This window comes from Giraffa tippelskirchi, chromosome 2, assembly GCF_054371585.1.
Source record: "Giraffa tippelskirchi isolate mGirTip1 chromosome 2, T2T-mGirTip1v1.2.pri, whole genome shotgun sequence".
NCBI lineage: Eukaryota > Metazoa > Chordata > Mammalia > Artiodactyla > Giraffidae > Giraffa > Giraffa tippelskirchi.
In genome coordinates this window covers 105740143-105765310 of record NC_137276.1, presented here as the reverse complement: position 1 = coordinate 105765310, position 25168 = coordinate 105740143, and the positions used below count along the sequence as shown (strand labels likewise).

General features: G+C 41.8%; 1 non-coding gene across 1 annotated transcript; it reads right to left on the bottom strand.

Annotated features, from left to right (window-relative positions):
* Positions 1–8795: 8795 nt before the first annotated feature.
* TRNAF-GAA (transfer RNA phenylalanine (anticodon GAA)) lies at positions 8796–8867 on the bottom strand. Its single transcript has one exon. It is a non-coding gene; the product is annotated as a tRNA-Phe (tRNA).
* Positions 8868–25168: the final 16301 nt, after the last annotated feature.

Below are 25168 nucleotides of genomic sequence, written 5' to 3'. Positions count from 1 at the left end.
CAACTTGAAGGTTGAGGTTGATGATGGTTGATCTCTTTGCTCCACTCGGTCCCTAAACCTTCAGTTTTAACTACTTGCCTCCATCACAGGGGTGCAGCATTTGAGCATTTTCCTTCAAGTCATGTTTAGAAGATTTGATATGTATCCTCTCAATTACTTGTCTTTATTTGTGCTAAGTTGCTTCAGTCTTGTCCGACCCTTTGGGACTCTATAGACTGTATCCCTCCAGGCTCCTCTGTCCATGGGAGTTCCCAGGCAAGAACACTGGAGTGGGTTGCTATTTCCTCCTCCAGGGGATATTCCCAACCCAGGGATCTAACCTATCTCTCCCGGATTGGCAGACAGATTCTTTACCACTTTGATGATTAGTTTGTGAAGTCTGGACATTTCAGTTATCTGGTCTACCTCCTGTTAACTAGCTTGCTTTGTTGCCTCTTGTGGATGGTCTTAGTTTTTTTTTTTTTTAATTAAAAATAATTGTTTGTTTACTTCTGGCTGTGCTGGGTCTTTGTTGCTGCACACAGGCTTTCTCTAGATGTGGAGAGTGGGGGCGGGCAACTGCTACTCTTCATTGTAGAGGATGGGCTTTAATAGTTGTGGTACTCAGACTTAGTTGCTTCTCAGCATGTGGGATCTTCCCAGATTGAATCTGGGTCTCCTGCATTGGCAGGCAGATTCTTATCCGATGTACCACCAGGGAAGTCCCAATTCAAGTGTTCTTATTTTTGCCTGTACAGCTGCAGGGATGTGGTTCCAAGTTAATCATGTCTATAAGTCAACATCTCATGTTCTTCTTCCACTTTATCCTCTTCCTCAAGATTAACCAAAGTCTCAACATCAGTGAACTGTTTATTCATCAGTTACTTCTAACACTTTCATACTAACACAATAGAGATAACCATCTCCCTCTTCATCTGTGCACAACTTTATGTGAGCTTTTAAAATAGGGATTAAGGAACTTCCCTGGTGGTCCAGTGATTAAGATTCCACCTTTCCAAATTCGGGGGATCAGGTTCTATTCCTGGTCAGGGAAGTAAGATCTCATATGCTGGACACTGAAGCCAAAAATAAAAGTAAAAAACAAGAAAAATAGTATTAAAAATAAAATGGGAATTAAATGTAACTGAGAGAAAGCAGTCTTTCTTGTTTCATAGCATATCTTTTCAGGAGAGATTTCAGCACTTCTAACTTTAGTCCTTTCTCTACTATACCAAAAGGTGGGGCTCCCACACTGTTTATTCTTAAGATCTCACTGACACTTGCACAGCTTGAAGCGTTTTGTTGTTGTTCAGTCGCTAAGTCATGTCTGACTCTTTGCAACCCCATTGACTGCAGCACCGCAGGTTCCCTGTCCTCCACTATCTCTTGGAGATTGCTCAAATTCATGTCCATTGAGGTGGTGACGCCATCTAACCATCTCATCTTCTGCTGTTTCCTTCTCCTTTTGCCTTCAGTCTTTCTCAGCATCAAGATCTTTTCCAGGGAGTCAGCACTTCGCATCAGGTGGCCAAAGTATTGGAGTTTCAGACAGCATAGGTCCTTCCAATGAATATTCAGGGTTGTTTTCCTTTAGGATTGACTGATTTGATCTCCTTGCAGTCCAGAGTACTCTCAAGAGTCTTCTCCAGCACACCCAGCCCCTAGTTTTGGGGCACAACTAAAGCTATCTTCAGCACACTTCAGTTTCATTCTGGTAAACAGATGCTTATTAGAGCCTTTACTGTTTGCTTCCTCTTGGATGAGATGGTTGCTTTGTAGCAGCAATGTATTTCAACAGTGTCTATGTGACCACTGGAAAAGTACAAGTATCCTAAAGATTTGATGAATCAGGCCTGCCCTGCCACCCTGTCTTCATGTGCCAGTTATTTAGATTGATGCCGATATGTTCAATCTCCTGGACTTCTATTCTCTTGATCAACCATAGTCTTTAAGTCAAAGAGATTTGGCTTCAGTAAAATTTCTTAATGCTCAAGCCCAGTCTCTCATCTGTCTTTATTCTCTGCTTTTTTCGTGGATGGTAACATGCATGCCCATTGCTTACTACATTTAGCTCTCATCTGAGTTTCAATTGACTAGATGTATCCACTTGGAACTCTCAAAGTCACTTCTCAAGCTAATTATTGTTCAGTCACTCAGTCGTGTCCAACTCTTTGCAACCCCATGGACTGCAGCACACTAGGCCTTCCTGTCCTTTACTATGTGCTCAAGTTTGCTCAAATTCATGTCCATTGAGTCAGTGATGCTGCAGTTAAATTAAAAAAAATAAATAAAGCTTCACTCCCCATTTAGTCAACGACATTTTCCATAGACACCTTAAAACCTTTTCTTGATCTATGGTTCTTCTCCCTATAAGCCGTCTCTTTATTCTCCAGTACTAGGAAACTGGGGGGCAGAGAAGGAATGCTCTGTTTTCACTGGAGTGCTGATGCCTCAAGTGGAGAACATAGTGAGTCATATCCAAGACCAAGTGGACTTATAGGGACCCAGAAGCCTCTCCTGTGTGAGACACTATATGAGTGATCAGGAAACCTACTCTGTGTGGCTCAGCATGAAGAGCTAGGTGGGAGATACAGATTTCTCAAGATGAGAAAGAAGGCAGGCTTGAGGAGTGACCCACAGCTGAGCTGGTTGCCCTCTAGTCCACAGGCTCCCTCGGTCTCTTTCAAGTACACTGACTTCATCCTCCCTGTCTACTCTTGACCTCCCTTCTTCTCTTCTTTTTCCTGGACCCTCCTCTCTCTTCTTCTTGACCCACCAGCTCTGCTGCAATTTCAAGTCCCCCTTTCCAGTTCCTATAGAAAAGATTCTGTCCTTGTTTAGGCTCATTTTGGGGTGAAATTGAAGCCTTGTTATATTTTTTCTTCATGATTCATGTTGGTGAATTTGTGGGAACAACTCAGTGAATTAAAATTCAACAAGCATTATTAAGCTTTCGGTAGGTACCTGTCTCAGCTTGCAGCATCTGCCTGCAATACAGGAGACTGTCCAGAATGCAAGAGACACAGGCTTGATACCTGGGTCAGTATGGCAGCTCACTCCAGTGTTCTCTAGAATCCCATGGACAGAGGGACCTGGTGGGCTACAGTCCATGGAGTCGCAGACAGTCAGACACGACTTAGTGACTGAACAATAGCAAACCCTCCTGGGTGCAGTCCTGGGGGTGTGCGATCCTACTCAGGGACTTGTGACGGGTCCAGTCCCAGCTTCATCAGGACCCATCACAAGTTCCTGAGTGGGATTCTCTGTTCTTCAGTGTCCCACAAGAAGAAGCACGGTAACACTTAGACTAAACTTAAAAGCAGATTCAGCTGTCTTCCTTGTCCACATGCTCAGCCATGTGGGGTGTAATCTGACAGTTTTAGCAGAGGAGCCAGCAGCCTCTGGCATTGTGGAGTGGGGATGGATGGCTGCCCCTTCTGGAGCGCCACCGTCATCTGGCTCGAAATCAGGAAGCGACACACATTCACTGCTGCTGTATTTTTTTCCCCAAAGACAGACTTGCTGGGTCTTTAGCTAAATGTCATATCTGCTTCTCACACCCACATCGTCACACTTTCCTGCATCACGTACATGGGGATGCTGAGGGGAAGCATTTTGTGAAAGCTTTTTTTTTTTTAAAGCATTATTTTGATGCCCAGAAAAATGCCTTTTTTAACTTCCACTGGAGTTCAATTCAACAAATAATTATTGCATGCTCACTGTAGTCAAGAGACTCTGCTGTGGATATAACAAAAATGAAAATGCCAGATGGCAAGAAGCACTAATCTCAATGGGGACACAGACACGCATCAGTTGACTGTAGTCCAAGGCAGGGTGGGGTCTGTACTGGGTAATCACAAGGCTCATTTTATTGGCTGTTTATCTACTTTTTAATTGTATTTTAATTTAATTATATTGTCAGCATCTTTTTTGAGGCATAATTTACATAGCACGTGACTCTCTTGTTTTAAGTACAATTCACTGATTTTTAGTAAGTTTACAGAGTTGTACAAATACCATCACAGTCCAATTTTAGAAATATTTTAGCAAAACATTTCTCCACGACCCAAAAGTATTTCTCATGCTTATTTGCATTCACTCTGAATCCCCACCCTCAGCCCCCAGGCTTGGGCAACAACCTCTACTCAACTTTCTTGTTTTTTTTAATTGAAAACATTCTTTATTGAAGTATAGTTGATTTACAATGTTGTGTTAGTTTCAGATGTTGTGTAAGTTTCACAGGGTTTCACTTATTTATATATATATATATATTACACATATATAATAAATATATATATATTCTTTTCCATTTTAGGTTGTTGTTGTTCAGTTGCTAAATCATGTCTGGCTCTTTGCCACCCCCATGAACTTCAGCATCCCAGGCTTCCCTGTCCTTCACTATCTCCTGGAGTTTGCTCCAACTCATGTCTGCTGAGTTGGTGATGCCATCCAACCATCTCATCCTCTGTTGCCCCTTTCATTATAGGTTATTACAGGATATTGAATACAGTTCCCTGTGCTGTACAGTAGGTCCTTGTTGGTTATCTATTTTATATATCATCGGGTGTATATGTTAATCCTCAACTCCTAATTTATCCCTCTCCTCCTTCCCTTTGGTAGCCATAAGTTTGTTTTCTATGTTTGTGAATTCTACTCTCCTTCTTTTATAAAGCGGTCTTTTCTGTGTATTTCACACAATTTATGGTCTACTGACTGGTTTCTCTCACAAACTATAGTGTTTTCAAAGTTCTTCCACATTGTAGCACACATCTATCCTTCATTCCTTTTTATTGCCAAATGTATTCTATCATACGGATGAACCACACATTGTTTACTCACTCTCCAGTTGATGGACATTTGGATGGTTTCCGCTTTTGGCTATGAATAATACTGCTATGAAAATTTGTGTACAAGTTTTTGTGTGGAGATGTATTTTCATTTCTCTTGGGTCTGTCCCAAGGAACAGACATGCTGTGTCATGTGGTAAGCTTATGTGCACCTTTTTAAGAAGCCATCAAACTGTTTCCAAAATAGATGCACCATTTTGCATTCCCACCAGCAGTGTTGTAAGGATTTCAATGTCTCCACATCCTTGTCAACACTGATATTGTTTATCTTATCTATTACAGCCATTCTACCGGGTGTGAAGTGGTATCTCAGGGTGGTTTTAATTTGCATTTCCCTAAAGACATATTGTTGAATATCTTTTCATGTGCTTACTAGCTATTTTTATATATATTTTAGGTAAATGTCCCTTCAAATCTTTTGCTAATTTTTTCCTATTTTTAAAAATTGGGATATAGTTGCTTTACAATTTTGTGTTACAATGTTCCTGCTGCACGATGAAGTCAATCAGCTATATGTATACATATCTCCCCTCCTTCTTGAGTCTCCCTCCCAACTCCTCCATCCCACTACTCTGGTCTAGGGAGAGGACTGAAACTTTCAAAGGGGTGTGGACAGGAGAACTGTCCCCCAGAGAGTGTGAGGGTAGGAGGACCAAGAATCTGTGATTAGGTTACAGTAGTTAAGGGTAATCAAAAAACCAAGGACATAGCACAACACTGTAAGTCAACTATATCCCAATAAAAATGAAAAAATAAAATAAAATTGGAAAAGGAAAGAAGATCAAGGACAAGAACCAGTTCCCTAGTAGCCATCAAAAGGCTCAGGAGGCCGACCTGGAAGGAGGCAGGTATGAGAACCTGTGTTTGGAGTACAGGCTTGTAGGACATAGACTTTTTCATATATAAAGGAATTTGGACACCGTATGGTTATGTGGTCAACAGAGTTCAATAATAATAAACCACTGATCAAATATTTATAATGTTTTTCATTATATATTACTTTGCGTCTGCTATGCACGACTAATTTCTCATAAAGATGAAACTAATTGGAATCTAGCCCTCAAATCTATTTATATATATCCTAGCAGTCATAAATTTTTTGAACTTCATGACTGTCAAAATGAAGGATGAGTTTTGACTACCTCTAGAATTTGGAAATGAATGATGTCACTTTTCACCCAAGGTCATCCAAAGCTACTTGTGTAGCAATTCTACATGTGTAATATGCAAGCTAGAATGCAACTTTCAATATCAATCAGGTTATCCACTAGGTAAACTTGGAGAAATGAGTATGTTGTTGTTTAGTCACAAAGTTGTGTCCAACTCTTTGCAACCCATGGACTGAGGCACACCAGGCTTCCTTGTCCTTCACCATCTCCCAGAGTTTGCTCAAACTCTTGTCCATTGAGTTGGTGGCGCCATCCAACTGTCTCATCCTTTGTTACCTGCTTCTCTTCCTGCCATCAATCTTTCACAGTATCCAGCATCAGGGTCTTTTCCAATGAGTCAGCTGTTCGTATCAGGTGGCCAAAGTATTGGAGCTTTAGCTACAGCATCAGCCCTTCCAATGAATATTCAGGATTGATTTTCTTTAGGATTGACTAGTTTGATCTCAAACTTGGAGAAATGAGTGTGTTGGTCAATGTGTCCTGATTGAGCATCTAATGGGTGCCAGGCACTGGAGGAATCGGGTGCCATCGACATGGTCCTTGTCTTTGTGGAACTAATTAAAGAGATATATCAGTAATGGCAGTGTTGTGGAGTGTGTCATTGGCAGAGGAGATTGCATACTGGGAGTGCACAGTGAAGCATTTAGTCAAGCCTGTAGGTCAGGTGGGACACAAGGACCAGCCTCAGTTGTGGTGAGGCCTCCATGGTATGCTGAACGTTTGGAGAAAAGGTCAGAGGGCAGGAGTACTGAGGACAAGGATACACCAGGCAGGATCCCTACAGGAAATAGATGGTGCTCACAGATTAGAAAATGCCAGGAGTGTTTAATAAAGGCACTGTTTTTGAAGGTGTGGGCTGGATGTCAAGAGAGCACAAAGGCTGGGCAGTGCCCCAAGTCCTGTGATGGTTGCCTTGTCACTCTCCATAAGCCTGGTGGGCTCAGGCGAGGATGTAGTGGGCCCCAGAACCTGGCAGGAGAGGTCCACTTCACAGGAGGAGTGATCTTTGGTTGGCAAATACAGGAAGCTAAGGAAACCCATCAGGAAATGAGCCAGGGGTTAGTGACTGACTCGACTCTCCTCCCTTCCTCTGATCTTCTGTTGGGGCTCCCACTGCCCTGAGCCCACAGAAGTCAGAGGGTGTGGGCAGCTTGGTGATGCCTGCAGTACTGGTCAGCCTCACGGGCCGGAAAACAGGGTCAACAGGGGAGGTGGACAAGCAAACAGAAGGGATCATCCCACAGAAAGAAGAATAACACAGACAGGACTGGAGAACTAGATGGTTGTCCATTAGAAAGAGATGGTTGGCTCAAATTAAGGTTAAGTTTTGTTCAAAAGCCTTTGGGCAGTTATTAAAGTATTTAAGCAAAGGAGTCATGTGATCATGTTATTTTCGGAAGATAATGAGGTATCAGAGTAGAAGATGGATTTGAGGGGAGTGAGATGGGGTTCTTGAAGGCTATTAGGAGGTCATTACCACTCCCAGGAGAAAGGATGGGAGCTTGGACTGCCAAGCAGTGCAGTTGGGGAAAGTGAGCCAATTCAAGGTGTGTTTAAGGGAGTCTAGTGTGGAAGGCTCTGTGGATGTGCTTTTCCCTGATGCAGGGGCCACTGGAGTTGGAGCAGTTTAGGGGTGAGTGAGGAGAAAACATAGGCTCAGGTGTAGCCCTGGTCAGTTTGAGATGCTGTGAATGCATCTGAGTGGAGTATCAAAAGCAGCTGGAAGAGTAGATGTGGAGCTCAGGGGACAGGCTTGGGTCAAGCTAGTGGAGAGCTGGTTGATAGACCTGATATACTGTCACCTGGACCAGAGCGTGGCTACCATCTCTAAGAGCAAGCATACAGTAAGATGGGAGAAGAGCCTGAGTGAGAATCCTGGAGAATACCAACATTTTGGAATCCAGCCCAGAATTATGACTCGGAAAAGGAAAATGAGGAGCAGTGGCCATCAATGGAAAAATGTCAAGAGGACGGGGGCAGGAGATGCCTTGGGGTCGGAGGTAGAGCGACTGGGGAAGAAGAGAGCAGCCTGGAGTTGGCGTCCCCTCAGTGCAGATGGGAAGGGGGAGAAATGGGTCAGTGGCGGGAGGTGATGGGATCCAGGGGGTCCCTGCTCAGTGAGGGGCCAGAGCATATGGAAATGGTGAGAATCGGTGACCACTGAGTAGACAGGGACCCAGAAGGGATCAGGTAGCAGGAGAAAGGCTGGAGTGGAAGAAGCCTCACTCCCCTGTAGAACCTCGTCCCCAGGCTTTCTCACCCTCAGGAAGAATAGCCTCTGTGCTTCCGTTTAAAGGAGGTTGGCAGACTTTGGGCTTTTCTGACTCTGAACCAGACTCAGCAGCAGCAAGGCTACCTCCACACTCTGATCTTCACACCCTATCTCGCTGTGGACAGAGCCAGAGGAGGGCCTCGTGTAACACGTCATTGTCTCCATCCCAACCCAAGTGAGGGAAGGAGGGATCTGGTCCTGGAGTGTTTGGAGACTTGGTGATGGTGGTGGGATAGGTAAAGGCATTTTTCACTCTTTTCTCCTCCTTTTTCTAAAAAGGGAGAGCAGATTGGCTCCTGAGAGTGAGGGGTCTGAGGCTTGGGAAGTTAGAAAAGGTGAAAAGACCATGACCTTTACTGGGATGGAGCCTGGGTAGGTAAGTGACTGTGTGTTTGTGGTGGTGGTTTAGTCACTAAGTTGTGTCCAACTCTTGTGGCCCCATGGACTGTGGCCCATCAGGCTTCTCTGTCCATGGCATTTCCCAGACATAAATACTGGAGTGGGTTGCCATTTCCTTCTCCAGGGAATCTTCCCAACCCAGGGATTGAACCTGGGTCTCCTGCATTTCAGGCAGATTCTTTACCACTGAGCCACAGGGAAGCCCGGACTGTGTGTTTACTGTGACACAAATCCTCCCAGTTGTGTGATTTTCTCCAGTGAAACTGAAGGGTCCAGATACAGGCTTCCATTCTCCCCTTCCTCTCTCCCTTCCTTCCCAATCTCTCCAAGTCAGAGTTCAGTGTTTTTGTCTTATTTTTTGTTTTAGTAAGTAGTTGCACTAGTAATTACTAACTCCCCAAACAACTCAGTGGTTTCATGATCACAGACACACAAATGTGTCCCCTTTCTAGATGATGAGGAGAAAGAGAAGGGGCAGCCTCGAGGCCTGCTGTGGGTCACTTGCAGGTGTGGCAGTGGTAAGGACATCTGCATCTTGGGGGTGATCAGCCTTGTTGCATGACCCTGCTGCATTAAGGAACCTGAAGGCCCCATGTTTGCCTTTATAGATTTTCAGTCACCTCCACTGCCAGCTGTAGTCACCCTCTGTTGTTTTCTCAGGCCTGGGGTGGGCGATTAGGGAGGCACACCCGGCAGTGGGGCGTTCTCTTCCTTTCACTGCCTTCTTGGCAGAGACAGGCCACACGGAGGCAAAGGCATCGTTTGCATTTTTTAAGCAGGAGCCACTGATCACATCTGTATCTGCCAGATGGCAGTTGTGCTGTAATTGTTCTTAAAAACATACGTGTTTTCAGCTGTGCATCCCTTCTTGGAGACTTTGGGAAACAACAGGAAGTTCAAGAATGAGTATTCCTTTTCCTCTCAGAAGCCCACTTATCTGACTTACTTTCAGTTTAGTGCTTCTGAAGAGAATCGTACTGTGTCAGGACTTTAAAACATCAATAAAAATGTACTGAGTTGCTGCTCTAAGAAGAGGAATTCTGTGGGCTGGGACTTCTTCAGGCCCGGAGCCTCTGAATATGTTCTTATGTGGCCAAAGAGATTTTACAAATGTATTTATTCATTTTTTATTCATTTTTAATTGGGGGATAATTGCTTTACAATATTGTGTTGGTTTCTGTCATACATCAACATGGATCAACCATAGGTATACATATGTCCCCTCCCTCCTGAACCTCCCTCCCACCTCCCACCCCATCCCACCCCTCTAGGATGTCACGGAGCACCAGGTTTGAGCTCTCTGCATCATACAGCAAATTCCTACTAGTTATCTATTTTACATATGGTAATGTATTTATTTCCATGTTACTCTCTCAATTCGCCCCAACCTCTCCTTCCTCCACTATGTCCACTAGTCTGTATCTCCATTACTGCCCTGCAAATAGTTTTATCAGTACCATCTAGATTCCACATATATATGCGTTAATATACAATATTTGTTTTTCTCTTTCTGACTAACTTCACTCTTTATAATAGGTGCTAGACTGAGCGACTGAACTGAACTGAACTGAACTGAGGTTCATCCAGCTCATTAGAATTGACTCAAATATGTTCCCTTTTATGGCTAATATTCCATTATGTGTACATACCACACCTTCTTTATCAGTTCATCTCTCGATGGACACTTAGGTTGCTTCCATGTCCTAGATATTATAAATAGTGCTGTAATGAACATTGGGATACATGTGTCTTTTTCAATTATGGTTTCCTCATGGTACAGATGGCTAATAAACACATGAAAAGATGCTCAACATGGCTCATTATTAGAGAAATGCAAATCTAAACTACAATGAGGAATTACTTTACACCGGTCAGAATGGCCATCATGAAAAAGTCTACAAACAATAATTTCTGGAGAGGATGTGCAGAAAAGGGAAACTTTTGCACTGTTGATGGGAGTGTAAATTGGTACAGCCACTACGGAGAACAGTATAGAGATTCCTTAAAAAACTAGGAATAGAACTGTACTGTGCTAAGTCACTTGAGTCATGTCTGACTCTTTGTAACCCTATGGACTATAGCCTGCCAGGCTCCTGTGTCCATGGGATTTTCCAGGCAAGAATACTGGAGTAGGTTGCCATGCCCTCCTCCAGGAGATTTTTCTAACCTAGGGATCTAACCTGCATCTCCTGTGGCTTCTGCAGGCAGATTCTTTACTGCTGAGCCGTGGAGGAAGCCCAGGAATAGAACTACCCTATGCAAATGTATTTAAATGAAGGCTCTGGACATGGAGAGATTCTCCTGGACTGTCTATTAGGTTTGATGTAACCACATCAAACCTAATAGATCCTTCTGAGAGGGAGTGGGGAGACCAGTGGGGCAGTAGGAGATGTGATGACAAAGCAAGAGATTGGAGTGATGCAAGGAAGGGGTCACAAGCCAAGGAATGTTAGCAGCCCCAAGAAGCTGAAAAGTTCAAGGAGACAGGTTGCAGCCACCCCCTACCCCCTGTGGAGCCTCCAGAGAAAGCTCAGGTCTGCTGACACCTTGACATTAGTCCTGTGAAAGGAGTCTTAGACTTCTGGTCTCCAGAACTGTAAGAGAATACATTTGAGCTGTTTTAAGTCACCAAATTTGTGTTATGTCATGACAGTAACAACAAGACACTGATATTGTAGGGTAGTTTATTTTGAGACTTTTTTCCTTCTGTTATACTGATCAGTTACCCTGATGGTTGGTTTTCATGTGAGAGGATGGGGGGATGATGCATGCAGTAAACTTGAGTTGATGTGTTAGCTCCCATCTCAACCTATTGACAGTGTAGAATCAGTTAGTGAGGAGGTACCACCCAATCTAAAACCTAGCAGTCTGGTCCTGTCAAGCAGCTCAATCCAGAACAGAGCAGGTGTTCTGGCAAGAAAGTCACTGATCTGGTAAACACAGACTCTGAATGAAGCACAAGGAACCTCCTACTGGTCCAGCTTTCTCCTTATATTTATGAATCAACATTGTCCTTTGCCTACAAACACAGCTCCTGATAAATGTCAGCCTAGGGTAAAGACATTCGTCTAAGATACTATCTCACTTTACTCTTGAAAGTAGCATATCTCAATGGCTTAGGCTATAACTTTATAAGATTGAGAAGAGTATCTCTTGAACTTATGCTAAAATCTTTTCTCTAAATGGTTCCAGTTTTAAACCCTTTAAAATTTTTCACTATGTTTGTTATTATTTTTCAAATTGAAAAACAACATATAATGAATATATAATTTGTTAAATATTTGTGCACAAGTCAAAAAGACAAGAAAACACTTATAGTTCTACAATGTAGAGATATCAACTGTTAATATTTTGGGATATCTCTTTTAAATATTCATCTTATCTGATTTTTTTTTTTTTACTGTTTTCTGAACATTTTACCAAATCAATATGTATTCTTCTATAATTTTATAATGGGTCAGTTCAGTTCAGTTCAGTCGCTCAGTTGTGTCCAACTCTTTGGGACTCCATGGACTGCAGCATGCCAGGCCTCCCTGTCCATCACCACCTCCCGGAGTTTACTCAAACTCATGTCCATTGAGTTGGTGATGCCATCCAACCATCTCATCCTCTATCATCCCCTTCTCCTCCCACTTTCAATCTTTCCCAGCATCAGGGTCTTTTCAAGTGAGTCAGTTCTTCACATCAGGTGGCCAAAGTATTGGAGTTTCAGCTTCAGCATCAGTCCTTCCAATGAATATTCAGGACTGTTCTTTAGGATTGACTGGTTTGATCTCCTTGCAGTCCACGGGACTCTCAAGAGCCCTCTCCAACACCACAGTTCAAAAGCATCAATTCTTCGGTGCTCAGCTTTCTTTATAGTCCAACTCTCACATAGCATTCTGTTTTCTTATATGTAAATATATGTCCACAATTTATTAGCCAGTCCCCCTGTTGTGCATGTAGGTTATTTTTGGAATTTTATTGTTGCCTACTCATGTGCTTTGCCCATTTCCTTTTGTTTTGGTATGTTATTTGAAAAATAGGTTTGTGATCTTTTTGTTCTTGTGTATTAGGGTTACTGATTTTTTAACAAAATGTACAATTTTGAAATTCATTGCATTTTAATTTTGTTTATGGGACACTTCTTTGGAATATAAATATTACTAAATTTTAGGTAGTCTAAAGTATTTGCCTTTCGTTTTTGGGTGCATCTTTGGTGATTTCTATCCTCTATTATTTACAAATTGATTTTCTTCAATTCTGATGTCATACTAGATTTTAATCAGCTTCTCCTTTTAGATCAAATACAGCATTTCTTCTTTGTGGTGCAGCCATAATATTTCTAATCCTTAACCAGCCACTCAGTTCATTCCTATGTTAAGAATAGTTTCTTTTTCCCCTTAGCATATTTTTGACCTGAAATCTCCTCAATTTGCTAATTTGATTGTTTGGCCATATAATCTCATCCTTTAGCAGCTCCAGGCTGATAAATAGATAAGGATCAATATAATGTGAGTTTGTGAATGTGGACATATTTATAAGTGAATTAGATACCTATGAAAAGTCATTTGCATATAATAAAGGGTCTTTTTTTTCCCCCTGCATGATAATGAGAGAGAAAATCTTTAGTGTATTACTCTCATTTCCCACATTAAAGTGATGTTCTGTACTCTCAAGAACATAAACTGATAAATTAGAAGAAAATCAGATTCTTCCAACTGCACTAAAATTTGAAGAAAAAGAAATGATTTCTTTCTAACAAGGCAGAAAAGAAAAACAAGTTGAACAAGCTCTGGGCTTCCGGAACGTCCCATTCAGCTCTTTCTCTGCTTATGTTCCAAACAATTGCATAAAAGCAATCCTAAACAAATGTTTATAGAGGCTGCACTCTGAAATACTGATAATGAATTCTACATAACAAGCACACTCTTTCCCCCGGCTGTTTGAATTTGAAGTATACATTTTGCAGTAATTTTGATGACTTCATTTTGAAACGGTTCTTAACAGACATTTTGGAAATGTCTCATGTCATGAATTTATTCATAAACCAGCCTGTCAAAAACCTTAGTTTTCACAGGGGACAAAGTGTCTCAGATGCGTGGGTAGTTGTTCCACCTGAATTATCCACCATCTTGAAAGGTCATTACTCATTTCTATGTCTACTTGGATACTCTTGCTCACTGCCACTGGTTTTAGGACCATGTGGAGAAGAGACCATGATACTGAGTTCCCAGCTATGCAGCACTGGGTATGGGCTATATTCCTCTACTAATTGTGATGATAGCTTTGTGTTTGGGAAGCTATGGTGTTTACTATTATGGTAATGATCACTGTCATTCCTCAAAAGGGTGATAAATCAATAATGGGATCTTGGAACAGGAGAGAAAAGAAAAGTATGATATGTCATTTTTTCACATGCTGACAGCAACTAATGAGGACTGATAGGATCTAGTATTTATTTGTTCAATAAACAAGCCATTGGGTTGTGAACAAGAGGTCAGTATAGCCAGCAGTGACTGTGAACTGCTCCATCAAAGGGCATTATTTAGTGTCTAGAGCAAGTCCTAGAAAGTCTTACAATAATGATAATACAACACGTGGGTCCTCCCCCTCTGATTCCTAGGAAGACAAGTAGATGCTTGTTCATTTCCAGTTCATGGCCCTTGACCTCGCCCTGTCATGAAGCTAGATAGTCATGCGGATGGGTTAAACCAGCACATCTCATATGTAGTGATTCTGTTAAAATACAGATCCTGGAGTGGTGGGCTGAGATTCTGCACATCTAACCAACTTCCAGAACTTGCAGGACCGAATTTGCAGGGAGGAGGGGACAAAGCCCAACAGAAGTAGGCTTGGGGTATCTTCTGATAATAGGGCATGTGCTTAAGAGGGCAGAAGATTGTGATGGATGAACATGTAGGCTCTGACTGTGAATCCTGGCTCGGCCATTGCTACGTTCTGAGTAGTAACCATGAACCCCAAAGTCTTGCATGATGTGTCAGGTTGAATGCTGGCTACAGCTCTGCTCCCCTAGGGCCCACCTTTTTAAAGGCAGTGTTACTTGGGGCAGGCCATTATCCCCAGACCTCTTGGGAACCTTCTAAAACTTCTGCTTGGATTTACATACTTCATGCCTGCTCACTTGCCATTATTGGCCATAGAATGTCACTTGTCCAAGCCTGATGTCAGTGGGCCCAGCCTGAATAAATGGGAATCTGGGAAGCTTGAGCATATCCATTGAGTCAAAGGGTAACTTTATAGGTTTGTGAGCAGACCAGGTGCATTGCTTGGGCATTAGGGGAAAAGATTGGGTAGTATGTACATGTATTGGCTGTAGGGTTGTCCAGTGACTGGGAACTTGGTGGAGGAAGAGATTATCAGGGTGTGATATGGAGCAGTGGTGGAATGAACAAGGCCGGGATAGTATGTGTATTCGGGAGCAGAGAGTAACCAGTGACCTTAGAACGCTGAAGGTGATCGTGATGCCATAATCAGAAAGAGGAAACATGAGCAGGCAGATGGTTAGCTGGGAGGAAACAATGCATATTCAGTTTGGTCCTGAGTTTGTGCTGCAAGAGAGATATCCAGATAGAGATGTTGGAAAAAAAGTCTTAGATAATATTGAGACCAGTTAACTGGATCAACTAGTTGCATGTTCAGTCACTTCAGTCATGTCCCATTATGTGTGACCCTATGGACTGTAGCCCACCAGGCTCCTTTGTCTATGGGGTCTCTCAGGCAAGAAGAGTAGAGTGGGTTACTATTTACTTTTCCAGGGGATCTTTCCAATGCAGGGATTGAACTTGCGTCTCTTAGATCTCCTGCATTGGCAGGTGGGTTCTTTACCACTAGTGCCACCTGCTAGTGGTATCAACTACTTGAGGATCTACTATGTAATACATGTTTAAAGATATATTAATCTTATCAATCTTAACTCAAGTAAAAATACAGACCAAAGCATACACAGTCCTTAAATGATGAAGAATGAGATCTTTGTTAATACAATAATTCATCTTACCAGGTGGGTAATTTTTTTTTTAATTTGACTAAAAATAGACATGATCTATTTATGAATCTCTGTTTTTGGAGCAGTGTGTTATGAAACAAAGTTAATGTGTTAAATTTAACTGTGATTTAAATTGATGTTGCCTCAGTCCCCTGGGACCAATGAAACACAAGAAGGGCAGAAAAAAACAGTCACTTCTGTTGTTGCCTAATGATAGGAAAGATTTGAAAATCAAACACATTGAGTTAGCCTCACTGTGCAGCAAGGAACAAAGCCAAATTAATTATAAATAAGATGAATAAATAATTCAAACATATCACTTATTGCCTCTTTATTGCTCAACACTTGAAAAATTATTTCAATTAGAAACTTAAACTCAGTTTGATAGATGATGAAGAGTATGCAGCCCAAGATAAATGTAAATCCCTTTGTGATATAAAAATTTGATTTTGCAGTATGAGGTCTATTAAAAAGAAATTAATAATCTCCAGGAGAAAGAGGTAGTGCCAAAAAAGGTTGGCCTTTTCCCATAGAATATTGCTTATTTTAAAAGGGGAAAATCAGTAAGATTATTACAAAGATTTTCTTTTTAAATCAAAACCATAAAACTAACCACCAACTTCCTGAACAAACCAAAAAAACACTTGATAAACATTTGTTTCTTTGGATTTCATATTAAGATCATAGAGTGTGTATGCTACTTTTATTTCACATGATCTTGATTTTCTTCCAAGCCCAAAAAAATAATTGGTTTTTTTCTGTGTCTCTGTGTGCTTATTGGCCCCATAAAGCACGGCAGAGCACTCTCTCCTTTGTTGCACCTACAAAGTGAGGGATTTGTTTGTCTGGCTGGTGCCACGCTGGATCTTATCCAAGACAAGCGTGTCCTAGACAAGCTGCTAATTCCCTGGGCTTTCATATTCTGGTGCCTCAAAGCCCTTCCTCTGTCTGTCATCCCTGATAGATGCAGTTGATTGATGAGAGCACTGTATTTATATGTTCAATCTGAAACTTCAGAGTCCTTCTCACCACAGGACTCCAGGCAGTCATGGCTAGTTGATCAGAATAGGCATGTGGCATGAAACCTACTTGTCATCTGACTGAGAATCTGGGGAAATTAAGAATTTGGTAACATCTATCTGGCGTATTGGGGCTTCCCAGGTGGCTCATTGGTAAAGAATCCACCTGCAAATGCAGGAGACAAGGGTTCGATCTCTGGATCAGGAAGATCCCCTGGAAGAGGAAATGGCAACCCACTCCAGTATTCTTGCCTGGGAAATCCCATGGACAGAGGACCCTGGTAGACTACAGTCCATAGGGTCACAAAGAGTCGAGCACAACTTAGCTACTAAACAGCAACAACGACAAATCTGGCATATTAGCAGTGTGTCTGATTTCTTATAGATGCAAACATCTATTAACTGAGCTTTTAGTTCAGTCTGTAGAAATGAGTTCTTTCTACTCTATATGTAGAAATTAAAGGCCAGAAGTAAATGTTGAACAAAATTAAGTGACACACATACCTTACCTTCTGAAACTCCATGTCCATCTGAAGGAACTAAAGGTGTGCAGCTCTCCCTCTGCCCCTCATCCCAAAGCAAACAGAATTCTTATCACCCAACAGAAAGCAAAGGCAGAACAAGTGAACACTAGCTGGGTCACTGATGCTTGCCCAAGCAGTTTTCAATTAATTTTGAAAGTTTCCAGAAATTCTATAGCAGCAGTTGAAAACAGATGTTTTTTGTTTGGCCAGTGGGGGGTTTATTTCTTTAATTTGCCCATTTGTGGGTCCTCTACTCCAGACATCACAGGCTCCATCACTGCCCTGTCTTGATCCTGGAAATGTCTGAAGACAACTGACTTTGTGACACACTTACTCCTTCATCCTTCCCATTTTGGATCGAAATGTGCCCTCCCCAAATTCATAAGTTGAAGCTCTAAGCCCACAATGTGACTATATTCAAGAAAAGGGCTTCAGGGAGGTGTGCTGTACTGTGCTGTGCTAAGCCGCTCATTCACGTCTGACTCTTTGCAACCCCGTGGGCTGTAGCCCACCAGGCTCCTCTGTCCAAGGGATTCTCCAGGCAAGAATACTGGGGTGGGTTAGGGAGGTTATTAAGGTTAAATGAAGTCGTAAGGATGGGGTCCTAATCCCAAAGAACTGGTGTCTTTATAAGAAGAGGGAGAGACACCAGGAATGCTCATGCACAACAAAGAGGCCATGTGAGGACGGTGAGAAGGCGGCCGTCCACGAGCCATGGGGAGAGGTCTCAAGAGAAACCAGACCTAATGGCACTTTGTTCTTGAACTTCCTGCCTCCAGAACTGTGAGAAGTAAATGTCTGTGTTTAAGCCTCCCTTGACTGCTTAGTCGCTCAGTCATGTCTGACTCTTTGTGACCTCATGGACTGTAGCCCGCCAAGCTCCTCTGCCCATCGAATTTTCCAGGCAAGAATACTGGAATGGGTTGCCATTTCCTTCTCCAGGGGATCTTCCCGGCCCAGGGATTGAACCCATGTCTCTTAAATCAACTGCATTGGCAGGTGGATTCTTTACCACTAGCATCACTGGGAAGCCCTAAGCTGCTCAGTCTACGGTATTTTTTCAGACACCTCCCCTACTCCTAAAAACATGGATGAAACAGCGAAAATCTCTGATCAAAGCTGTGGGGTGGAGTGGTTGTGGGGGGACCCACACCAGGGTGCTCTGCCTCAGAGGGACTCCTTAGATGTCTCGTTTCTCTTTTTTTCTGAGAGTCCAACGAACCAGCTTGATACCTGAGCAGGCAGAGTCACACCTGAAAGTCTGAAGGACCTGGGGCTTCTTGCAAGACATCTGATTTTATTTTTTTGAAAGGGTGACAGCAGTTTTTACTTTGAACTTTGAACATTTGGCAAGGGAAAAGGAAAAGACAAAGCATTAAAAGTAATTGCCACCCACTTCCCCTTGTTTCCCCTGCTGAGGAGTCTCCTGTGTTGGGGAATTTACTGACTTGAGGCTTCCTGGGTTCATAGGCCAATATGAACCCAAAGTTAGGGAACCCAGAAAAGAAAGCTGAGAGCTTCTGAAAGCTCTGATAGAGGAGAGCTGCTGATAGAGAAGATGGATTCCCCTAGAAAAGGAGATAGTAGAACCCAGGTGGCTACTGGAGATGGAGTGTCTAGAGGACTTGGAATATGATGGAAGAGTGTTTGGTCAGCAGCTATGTGTGTGTGTGTTGGGGGTTGTAATGGAGAATGAGGACTCGACATTTTTTGGACTTTATAAAACAAGCCAAATTGTCCTCTGGCATACTCCCAGAGACATCCATAAAGCCTCAATCTTACTTAAATTGATTTTTGCCTTTCATGCTGTTTTTTTAAAAATGTACTGTGCTCCACCTAATATCATGGATGAGACCATATTAGAGGCTTTGCACAATACACATGTGTATGTATATATTTGTATTAATGTACATACATAACACACATACAAACATATGTGGATATATATATATATGTATATATGTTCAGTCATTCAGTCATGTCCCATGGGATCTATTTGTGACCCCACGGACTCTAGCACTGCAGGCTTCCCGGTCCATCACCAACTCCCTGAACTTGTTCAAACTCATGTCCATCAAGTCGGTAATACTATCCAACCATTTCATCCCCTTCTGTCATCCCCTTCTCCTGCCTTCAATCTTTCCCAGCACCAGGGTCTTTTCCAATGAGTCAGTTCTTTGCATCAGGTGGCCAAAATATTGGAGTTTCAGCTTCAACATCAGTCCTTCCAATGAATATTCAGGACTGGTTTCCTTTAGGATTGACTGGGTGAATCTCCTTGCAGTCCAAGGGACTCTCAAGCATCTTCTCCAACACCACAGTTCAAAAGCATCAGTTCTTTGGCACTCAGCTTTCTTTACAGTTCCACTCTTACATCTATCCACGACTACTGGAAAAGCCATAGCTTCGACTAGATGGACTTTTTTCGGCAAAGTCATGTCTCTGCTTTTTAATATGCTGTCTAGGTTGGTCATAGCTTTTCTTCCAAGGAGCAGGTGTCTTTTAATTTCATGACTGCAGTCACCATCTGCAGTGATTTTGGAGCCCAATAAAATAGTCTCTCACTGTTTCCATTATTTCCCCATCTATTTTCCATGAAGTAATGGGGCCAGATGCCATGATCTTAGTTGTTTGAATGTTGAGTTTTAAGTCAGCTTTTTCACTCTCCTCTCTCACTTATATCAGGAGGCTCTCTAGTGCCTCTTCACTTTCTGCCATAAGGGTGGTATCATCTGCATATCTGAGGTTATTGATATTTCTCCCGGTAATCATACTCCTTTCCCAATTTGGAACCAGTCCATTGTTCTATATCCAGTTCTAATTGTTGCTTCTTGACCTGCACACAGATTTCTCAGGAGGCAGGTCAGGTATTCCCAACTTGCTAAGAATTTTCCATAGTTTGTTGTGATCCACACAGTCAAAGGCTTTGACATAGTCAATAAAGCAAAAGTAGATGTTTTTCTGGAATTCTCTTACTTTTTCTATGATCCAATGGATGTTGGCCATTTGATCTCTGGTTCCTCTGCCTTTTTTAAATCCAGCTTGAACATCTGAAAGTTCTTGATTCACATACTGTTGAAGCCTCACTTGGAGAATTTTGAGCATGACATTGCTAGTGTGTGAGATGAGTGCAACTGTGTGGTAGTTTGAGCATTCTTTAGCATTGCCTTTCTTTGGAATTGAAATGAAAATTGACCTTTTCCAGTCCTGTGGCCACTGCTGACTTTTCCAGATTTTCTGGCATATATATATTGGATTTCCATGTAGCACTAGTTTTAAAGAACTGGCCTGCCAATGCAGGAGACATAAGAGATGTGGATTTGATCCCTGGGTTAGGAAGATTCTCTGGAAAAGGGCATGGCTACCCACTCCTGTATGCTTGCCTGGAGAATCCCATGGACAGAGGAGCCTGGCAGGCTACACACAACTTAGCAACTAAACAACAACTGTATAAAATGCTTTTGGTTTAGAATAGGCTTAATAATTATTAAAATTTGACCAATGTTCTTTTAGGCAGGAACCAAAGAAGTGACTTCCACATTTTTAATTGCAGACAACTTCTTGCTTTGTTCACAGTTTTTGTCATCAAGTAACTTAGACTCCATGCAAACGGTGGTCTTTTGTTAGCAGATCGTCATCACTTTTCAGGAGGAAATACTTGTCTTTACCAGGTCAATGTATTTCACTAACTTCATTTATGTGAAGAACCTATTTTTATCCACAGTGATACTGATGCTCTTAAACTTATAAGGAAGGAGAGAGGACAAAGTCATAAGGGGTCAGCCTGTTAAAGACAATTATATTACAGGGCTTCCCAGGTGGCTCAGTGGTAAAGAATCCACCTGCCATTGCAGGAGACTCAAGAGACATGGGTTCGATCCCCGGATCGGGAAGATCCCCTGGAGGAGGGCATGGGGACCCACTTCAATATTCTTGCCTGGAAAATCCCATGGACAGAGGAGCCTGGTGGGCTACAGTCCATGGAGTTGCAAAGAGTCGGATAGGACTGAGCATGCACATGATATTATAATCAAATCAACCAAGAGCATATATGCTGTGTACCAGTCCTAGGGCGGCCACAGCAAAGCACCAGAGACTGGGAGCTGAGAACACAGAAACTCACACTCTCACAGTCTGGAGGCCAGAAGTCTGAGAATCAAGGTGTGGGCAGGGCTGACTCCTTCTGGGGCTTTGAAGAAGACTGTCTCAGGCTCCGCCTCAGCCTCTGGGCTTTGCTGATAACTTTAGTGACCTGCACCCCCACACTCTATAGATTCTGCCTTCATCGTTACAATGAGCACTTCCTGTTTGCATGTTTCTGTGTCCACATGTCCACTTTTTATAAGGACACCAGTCATGTGTCCTTTTAGGGGTCACCCTACTTTAGTCTGACCTTGTCTTAACTAATTACATCTGCAACAATTCTGCTTCCAACCAGGTCACGTTCTGAGTTTCTGAGGGTTAGGACTACAACACAGGAATTTTGAGGGGACACAATCCAGCCCACAGCACAGGCTGATCTACATACTTTTGTTGTTTATTCACTCAGTTGTGTCTGGCTCTTTGCGACCCCTTGGACTGTAGCCTACCAGGCTCCTCTGTCCATGGGATTTCCCAGGTAAGAATACTAGAGTGGGTTTCTGTTTCCTTCTCCAGGGGATCTTTCCAACTCAGAGACTGAACCTTCATCTCTTGCATTGGCAGGTGGATTCTTTACCACTGAGCCACCTGGGAAACTCGATCTAAGTACCTAACAGCTATTAAATAAGAATCCTCTAGAAATCTAAAGAAAATCAAGTGGGCCTCAAGTGAAATGAGTACCTATGTTCCCTTGTTGACTGGTGGTGTTGAAGGAGGTGCTCTTCAGTTCCCTCAACTTGAGCACTGTGAAGATGGAGGCACAGAATGGGATTGAGAGGCATGGTCGAGGGTCAAGTCAGTCCATGCCTACAGTTCTGTGCTTCACATCCCTGGTGCCTGGGGTTGAGAGTAAGACAATGTGAGGAGAAGCACATTCATTCACAGCCTCTTAGGAATAGGACAAGAAACCATTTCACCGTATCCTGACTCTAAGAACAAAAATGATATATTTTGATGTTTCCTTATCCTATTTATTATGCAAATAACTCTTGGCAATATGACTACTTAAGAGGATGTTGTCAGAGGATTGCAGGTTATCTATTTTCCTCTTCAATTTATTAGAACCTCTTAGGAGATAGATATAAACCAGACTGCCCTCCATGCGTCTGAGTGAGTGCTCGTAAAGGCCTTTGCTTCCATCAGGCAGTCACTGCAGAGTGTATTTCCATAGAGATGTTTTCCTCATTACATGAAGCGTGAAGTGCATGTTCTGAGCAAATAACGAATATGAATAGAATAGTCACTAGAAATTTTTATGAATTCTTAAGTTTTTTTTGTTATAGTCTATCCTATAGCATCACAGACATCTTCAGTGCTTTATTGCACAAGAGACCACATACTCACATGTGTACATGTAAACGCACATACACCCATGTGTGATTATTCTCTTCAAAAGTCAGCCAACCCCAATTTCCTGTTCTGGTGATCAGAATAACAGGGTGATATGTATATAAGCATCAGAAAGCCTCAGTGGAAATCATTTAAACAAATTTATTCCATAGCGTGTTCTTTAAATGTCAAGCACATAGAAGGATGATGAATTCTGAAGGTAATTCTCTTGTAGAGAGCAAGTAAGTCATCAAGGCTAGTATTGGTTCCATTGTGTAAGATAAACTGAAGTTCTCATTAGAGTCTATGAGAAAAGTCACTTATGATAACCTCATTAAAGGTAAACATGTACATACTGGGGGCTTTTAACTAAGAAGTTTGAGGCTTCTCCGAGTTTTGGATGCTCAGTCATGTCTAACTCTGTGGCACCATGGCCTGCCAGGCTCCTCTGCCCATGGAATTTTCCAGGCAAGAATACTAGAGTGGGGTGCCATTTTCTACTCCAATGAGTTCTGGATAGTGGCTTGTGAATCTTTTAAATTAGGAATTTGGGATTAACATATACATATTACTACTATATATAAAATAGATAACCAACAAGACCTACTGCATACCACAGGGAGCTGTAGTCAACATTGTGTAATAACCCAATAACTTATAATAGAGAATAACCTGAAAAAGAAAAAAATATGTAATATGTCCATGCTCAGTCACTCAGATGTATCCGATTTTTTGTGACCCCATGGGCTACAGCCTCTCAGGCTCCTTTGTCCATGGGATTCCCCAGGCAAGAATAATGGAGTGGGTTGTCATTTCCTTCTCCAGGGGATCTACCCAATCTGGGGATCAACTCCCGTCTCTTGGATCTCCTTAGTTAGCAGGCAGATTCTTTACCACTGCACCACCTGGGAAGCATATATGTGATATATATATATATATATATATATATACATATACACACATATATATATAAGCTGAATATGTATATATTATATATAAACTGAATCACTTTGCTGTATACCTGAAACTAACACAACATTTTAAATCAACTATACTCCAATAAAAATAAGTAAATTTTTAAAAAAGACATCAGGAAGTAATAAGGATTGTCCATGCCTGTACTGAACTTTAAAAGCAAAGGCTCAGCCTTCCTTGGTATGTACACACAAGGCCTACTCATGCTGAACTGGCAGAGGCACCAATTGGAGCCATGCAAACTGTGTGTGCTTGGTCAGGCTACCGGCACCAAGGCTGAGAATGAACATCTGACTTTAAGAAATGGAGCAGAAACATTAATCTACTCTTCTGCATCATGTGTGACATTTTAATTACCTAGGCAGCTTATCAGGACATAATGAAGCAGCTGCTACGATTATGGAATTTTGTCCCACTTATTTACAAAGCTGCACAGATATTTAAATACTATCTTTGTTGCATCTAGCATGTTTAGGTTTTAGAGCAGGTGTTAACCTTGATTTATTGTCCAACTCAGACAGTCATTCCATTGATATCAGTTTTTCTTTGGAGCCAAAGGATTAAGATTTGAGTTTTCCTTGAAGTGCGATTCATTCTTCTCTCAGTTTGTCTTTTGTCTTTAGCTGTCAGTTATCTTTCCTCATCCTTCTGATCATTTTAATGATTCTCTGGTTTCATTTTATCTTCTCAAGGTATCATCAAAACATCTCTTCTGCCAACAGCCTTCCAACAGATGAGTGTATAATATTCTCTAATTATTCCAAAGGATAGGATGAAGTATTTATAGCAAAATACATTTTCCAAGTCCTTAGCAATATTTTATCATTATTTCAACTTTCATGAAGCAATGACATTAGAATATTAATATTTTTCTAGTAGAAATTCTTGACTTGGACTATGATTGCTAAGTATGAAACTATTCTTTTAATGTTAAATATAAAACTATGGCACTATTTAATTGTTGTTGTTTAGTCAATAAATCATGTCTGATTCTTTTGCAATCCCATGGACTGTAGTCCTCCAGGCTCCTCTGTCTGTGGGATTTCCCAGGCAAGAATACTGGAGTGGGTTCCAGGAAGGAAATGGAAACCTTCCTTTGATCCCCACCCCAGGGATCGAATTCATATCTCCTACCTTGGAGGGCAGATTCTTTACTAATGAGCCACCAGGGAAGCCCACTTAATTATCACATTATACCATAAAATAGTGTAAAATAGGTAAATTGCTAAGTTAATTTTTTGATTGAATACATGTACTTCTAATAATCTGGGTTATGGCAAAAACTATTACAATATTGTAAAGTAAAAAAATAAATAAAGAAAAAATAAAAAATAGATTAAAAAGAAAAAAAATTAAAATTTGGATTGTGGCTGTAGATTTATATCAGCATAAAACACCTTCTATATGTTTTTACAGTAGAAGAGTTATTATAGTAAAGCACAGCCCACACATGGTATTCTCTGAGGAGTTAAGAGATTGTGGATCCAAACCACTCAAAACACTGAAGTTTCGAGAAAGGGGTTAAAA